The sequence below is a fragment of the Lissotriton helveticus genome, chromosome 10 (assembly GCF_964261635.1).
Source record: "Lissotriton helveticus chromosome 10, aLisHel1.1, whole genome shotgun sequence".
NCBI lineage: Eukaryota > Metazoa > Chordata > Amphibia > Caudata > Salamandridae > Lissotriton > Lissotriton helveticus.
In genome coordinates, this window is record NC_136071.1 from 90,907,323 (window position 1) to 90,913,322 (window position 6,000).

The window sequence follows — 6,000 nt, forward strand, 5'->3', positions numbered from 1 at the left end:
TGTCTCTGCAGGTGGGGGTGCTTGCTACAGCCCTGGCGTTACTGTTAACTTTATTGTGAAGCTATGAGTCGGAGTTTTTCATTCACACCTGTTGATCCAGTGAATAGGCAAAGTCACATTTGCTGAAGTAGATTGTAAAGTTCTTTCAGGAACATCCTCTTGCATTACGACATTGCAGGCAGCAGGCCATGCAGGAGATGGTAGGGAAGTCACGTGACACAAATCATCTTTATACAACAATTCAGATTTTGATAACAAATTAATGTAACACATTGTAATATACAATGCCAATAGCTCAAACTTTAATACTGGGAGACCTATTGCATTGTAAATGCTTGTTGATGGATGTGTCTGCACACTTTCTCACGGCTGTTCAGTGTTAAAGTGCAAGTGCTCCTGTTGTAAATTGTTATGGATTGGCGTTTCAATGATTGGCATATTTGATTTACTGGTAAGCCCCTAGTAAAGTGCAGAGTGTGCCAGGGCCTGTAAATCAAATTCTACTATTGGGCCGGCAGCACTGATTGTGCCAACCACACAAGTAGCCATGAAAAGGTATCTCAGTCCTGCCTCTGCAGGGTCTGCGCGCAGTTTGTAGCTGCCATGTCGACCTGGCAATTACACCCACTTGAACAGAATAGGGATGAGATGCACACCTTTTGATAACCCATTTTACACCAACTTACTCCTTTCAAACTTTGAAGGCGTGCAAAACTTGCTCCGCGCTTCGTCTCGTTGCGCTGTGTTAGAAGGGGCGATCTCAGAGGGCCAGGTTGTACTCACCCAACCACCCCAGGACCCACCTCTCCCACAGTTCTTGCCGAGTCTTATCGTGAGGTCCTCACCGGGGAGGACTTCGACTCTAGGATCGTACACACTGAGCTCCCACCACACTTACGAACAGACACCACAACGTTGGATTTCAATGACAAGTTCTTTATATGCAGTAAAAAGAAAGAAGCACTCTTATATACAGAATGATCGAGGGATCACAGAATCTCTTGAGGATTCGGGAAGAGGGAAGCGGGACAGTCTTTAGCCTTTGGGCCAGTACGATGCGTACCCTACGCACAGCTCTCAATCCTCGAGCCGGGGGATACGGGAGGATGGTTGTACTGGCTGCTTCCCTCACGTCGAGTCGGTTCGGGACCAGAGTACTCCTCGAGCCGCGACGAGGTCAGCAGGGCTCGGTCCGGAGAAAGTCTTGAGGAGCCGCGACAGCGTCAGCAGGGCTCCGAGGTCTTTGCAAGTCGAGCCGCGTCAGCGTCAGCAGGGCTCCGATGGTTGCGAGTTCAGGCTCGAGCTGCGACAGCGTCGGCAGGGCTCCGAGGTCTTAGAGAGGTCGAGCCGCGACAGCGTCAGCAGGGCTCCGATGGTTGCAAGTTCAGGCTCGAGCCGCGTCAGCGTCAGCAGGGCTCCGAGGTCTTAGAGAGGTCAAGCCGCGACAGCGTCAGCAGGGCTCCGATGGTTGCAAGTTCAGCTCGAGCCGCGACAGCGTCAGCAGGGCTCAGGTGGTTCAGTCCCTTGTTGCGAAGAGGGAGCCGCGACAGTGTCAGCAGGGCTCAAGGATGCGAGGTTGAGTTCGTCTCAGGGTTAGCCGCGATCCGATCAGCAGGGCTTCAGGTCCAAGATACAACTGCCCGCTAGTTGTCGAGCGGGCCCAGATATAGTCCGTTGGCCCTTTGATGTCCGGACCTTCGCAGGCGGAGGTCTCATGCCCTGGGGGGCTGGTCGTTGGCGAGGTCCGGCGGTTGGCTCTTTGATCCTTTGACGATGGGTCCCAGACGCCAGCGGGTCTGGAGCCAGCACTGGGGGGAGGCCAGAGGTGTGAACGAAACTGGCCCACAAGGGAAGGCCAGAGGTGTGACAGATACCGGTCTCTCAGGGGAGGCCGGAGGTGCCATCGAAACTCCCTGGCTTATCTCACTCGGGAAGCCCTTTACCCCCCCAGCTGGGACTGGCGCGCCTTGGGAGTCTGGGTTTCGCTGGGGCCGGGGTCACGCTAGGCCCAGGGAGACAGGGATCTCGGGAAGGGAAAATGGCTGCCGGGCCTTTGTGGGGCACGCAATGGTTAGGCGCTCGGAGCCGGGAGTGGGACGGGATAGTCGGGCCTGGTCGTTGGTTACGAGGGTCGGACTTATCGGGAGTAGGACGACCAGGCTCGGGGTGCAGGTTGCGTTAACGGGGAGGCTGCGCAGGGGACTCTGGGTGCAGGCCTGCGCTCGCAGGGTGTGGAGAGACAGCAGCGGACCGCGCCACGAGGCCGGGTCCAAGACGCGTCCCCCCCAGCTGAAGGCGGGGAGAACTACCCATCCTCTTGGGGGTTCTCTTCGCTGAGGCGGAAGAATCGGGACAGGCCGTCTGCGTTGGCGTGGTCAGCACCAGGCCGGTGCTCAACAGTGAAGTCCATCCCCTGGAGGGAGATGGACCAGCGCAGCAATTTGGGATTCTCCCCTCTCATCTGCATTAGCCACCGGAGGGGTCGGTGGTCGGTCTGGACCCGGAAGTGAGTACCGAACAGGTAGGGCGTCGGCTTCTTCAGGGCCCAAACCACCGCGAAGGCCTCCCGCTCGATGGTGCTCCACCTTTGTTCTCGAGGGAGTAGCCTCCGGCTAATGAATGCCACTGGCTGGTCCAGGCCGTCCTCGTTTATCTGGGACAGGACTGCTCCGATGCCATGCTCGGACGCGTCTGTCTGGACTACAAACTCTCGGGAGTAGTCGGGGGCCTGTAGGACTGGAGCAGTACACATGGCGTTTTTCAGGGTTTCGAACGCCTCCTGGCAGGTGGGGTCCAGCTGACTTTCTTTGGCTGGTTTTTGGAGGTTAACTCAGTGAGAGGGGCTACGATGCTGCCGTACCCTTTGATAAATCTTCGATAGTACCCCGTGAGCCCTAGGAACGCCCGCACTTCCGTCTGGGTCGTGGTGGCTTCCCAGGCTACGATTGCATCGATCTTGGGCTGGAGGGGAGCTACGAGGTCGCTTCCGACCTGGTGCCCGAGGTAGACCACAGACCCTTGTCAGCACCGCCCAGAGGTGCTGGATGTGCTCGGACCAGTGAGAACTGTAGACTGCGATATCGTCCAGATACGCAGCGCTGAACTCTTCCAACCCCGCCAGTACCTGGTTCACCAGCCTCTGGAAGGTGGCGGGGGCGTTTTTCATCCCAAGGGCATCACCCGGAAATGGTAGTGACCATCCGGGGTGGAAAAAGCGGATCGCTCTCTGGCCCCCTCTGTGAGGGCGATTTGCCAGTATCCGCTGGTCAGGTCGAACGTGCTAAGGAAGCGAGCAGCCCCTAGGCGATCAATAAGCTCGTCTGCTCGGGGGATGGGATGAGCATCGGTCCTGGTGACTGCGTTGAGCCCGCGGTAGTCAACGCAGAACCTCAGCTCGGGAATAGCGCCGGGACTGGCTGCCTTCGGAACCAGAACCACAGGACTAGCCCATGGGCTGTCGGAGGCTTCGACCACCCCTAGGGCTAGCATCTTCGAGACTTCGGCCTTGATGCAGGCCCGGACTCTGTCAGGGACGCGGTAGGCTCTGTGCCGTACCGGTGGGCTATCTCCGGTGTCCACGTCGTGGACGCACCAGCTTGTGACGCCGGGGGTTAGGGAGAAGAGGTCCGAGAACTGTCCCAGTAACTGGCGACAGTCCTCACGCTGCTCAGGGGTGAGGGAGGAGGAGAGACTCACTCCCTCTACAGAGCCATCGTTTTCCTTCGCACACAGGAGATCGGGGAGAGGCTCCGTTTCCTCTTCTTCTCCGTCATCCGTGGCGAGGAGCAAACTCAACTCGAACCGGGCGAAGTGGGGCTTGAGGCGGTTCACGTGGAGGACCCTCAAGGGGTTCCTGGGGGACTGCACATCGATGAGATAAGTCACCTGACTGTTGCGCTCCACCACCTTGAAGGGCCCTGTCCACTTGTCTTGCAGGGCACAGGGCTCTACGGGGGCCATCACCCAGACCTGCTGTCCGGGTTGAAACTCGACCAGAGTGGCATTCTGGTCATACCACAGTTTCATTTCTTCTTGACTGGCCTCGAGGTTGGCCACGGCCAGTTCTCGGAACTTTCTGGTCTGGTTACGGAGAGCCAGGATGTAGCGAAACACATCCGGAGGGGGCTCTGGGGCCGCCGTCTCCCAACCTTCCTTGACCAGGCTGAGGGGTCCTCGAACGGGGTGTCCGTAGAGGAGCTCGAAGGGGCTGAACCCCAGGGACTTCTGGGGGACTTCGCGGTACGCGAAGAGGAGACAGGGGAGGAGGACATCCCACTTACGCCTCAGGGGCTCTTCGAGACCCATGATCATTCCCTTGAGGGTCCGGTTGAATCGCTCCACCAGACCGTTACCCTGGGGGTGATAAGGGGTGGTGAACTTGTAGGTCACTCCACATTGTTGCCAGAGGGACTTCATGTATTTCGAGATGAAGTTGGTCCCTCGGTCGCTTACGACTTCTCGGGGGAATCCCACCCGAGAGAAGATTCCCATGAGGGCCCGCCCCACTACGAGGGCCGTCACCGTTCGGAGGGGAATGGCTTCGGGGTAGCGGGTGGCATGGTCCACCAAGACAAGGATAAAGCGGTGACCTAAGGAGGTCCTGGGGTCGAGAGGGCCCACGATGTCGATTCCCACCCTTTCAAAGGGGGTACTGACCACGGGGAAGGGTTGGAGGGGGGCTTTGCGCTTCCCTCCGCTCTTCCCGCTGGACTGACACGTGGGGCAGGACTTACAGTGGGCCTCTACATCGGAGCGCATGCCTGGCCAGTAGAAGTGGGTGACCAGGCGATGATACGTCTTGTCTTGTCCCAGGTGTCCCGCCAGGGGCACATCATGGGCCAGGTTGAGGAGGAAGCCGCGGAAGCGTAGGGGTACCACCAGCACTCGGGCTGACCCTAGCTCGGCAGTTTTTTGTTCGCTATATAAGAGGCCGTTTTCCCAATAGATAAAGTGGGAGCCGGACTGGTCACCGGCGGCCTGGGCGGCGGCCTGCTGCTGCGGCCCAACCAAGGACGGACAGGAGGTCTGTTCTAGGCAGAATTCTTCTCGGGACGGTCCTCCTTCCTGGCGCCACTGGGCCAGCTCAGGAAGGTCGTCCAGGCTCGTGGTCTGTTCGACGTCAGGGCCGAGGGGGCCTGCGTCAGGGGGGGAGCTCTCTCCGGGGGACAGCTCGGTGGTTCCAAAGGACTCGGGGACCTCGGGGTCCTCAGGGGTTGGCGGTGTGGTCTCAAGGTTCACCCCCTCGGGGTGAGCCGCCCGGGCGGTCATCGACCGGGTGCTCACACAGGCCCATTCGGGCAGGCCCACCATCTCCAGGTGGGTCCGTTTCTCAACCGGCTTCCATGGGGAGCTCTCTAGATCGTTGCCGAGCAGGCAGTCCACGGGCATGTCTGAACGGACCGCCACTCATAACTCTCCGGAGACGCCCCCCCATTCGAAAGGGACTTGAGCAATTCGGCAGGTGCGGACGGAGTTGTCAGCTGCGATCACCCTGCAGGAGATGTGGGGAACAATTTGGGCTTCGGTGACTAGGTGACGTTTGACTGCGGTGATACTGGCCCCGGTGTCTCGGAGCGCCCCTATGTGGTGGCCATTGACAGTCACCTGCTGTCGGTACTTTTCCGTGTTGTCGGGCAGGGGGGCTCCTGGGACCATCTCCCTATCTCCCAGGGAGACTAACATCATGGCGGCTGTGTCAGCCCCCTCGAACTCCTCTTCCCCCTCCTCTTCTAGGGCTACTGAGGTGATGTGGCGCGCTGGGGGCCCCGCAGCGGTGGGCTTCTTGAACAACGGGCATCGGGGTCGTTGGCATAGTGCCCTGGTTGCTGGCAATGGTAGCAGGCTTGGCTGACTCAGAGCCCTGGTTTGGCTGGGGGAAACCCTGCGCACGCTGTGGGAGGCGAGGTGCCGGGCTGGTTTCTGGGGGGACTGCGCGGGGACCCTACCTGGGATCCCCTCTGTCTATTCTGATTCCCCCCTCCCCTCTGGCGGGAGGATCCT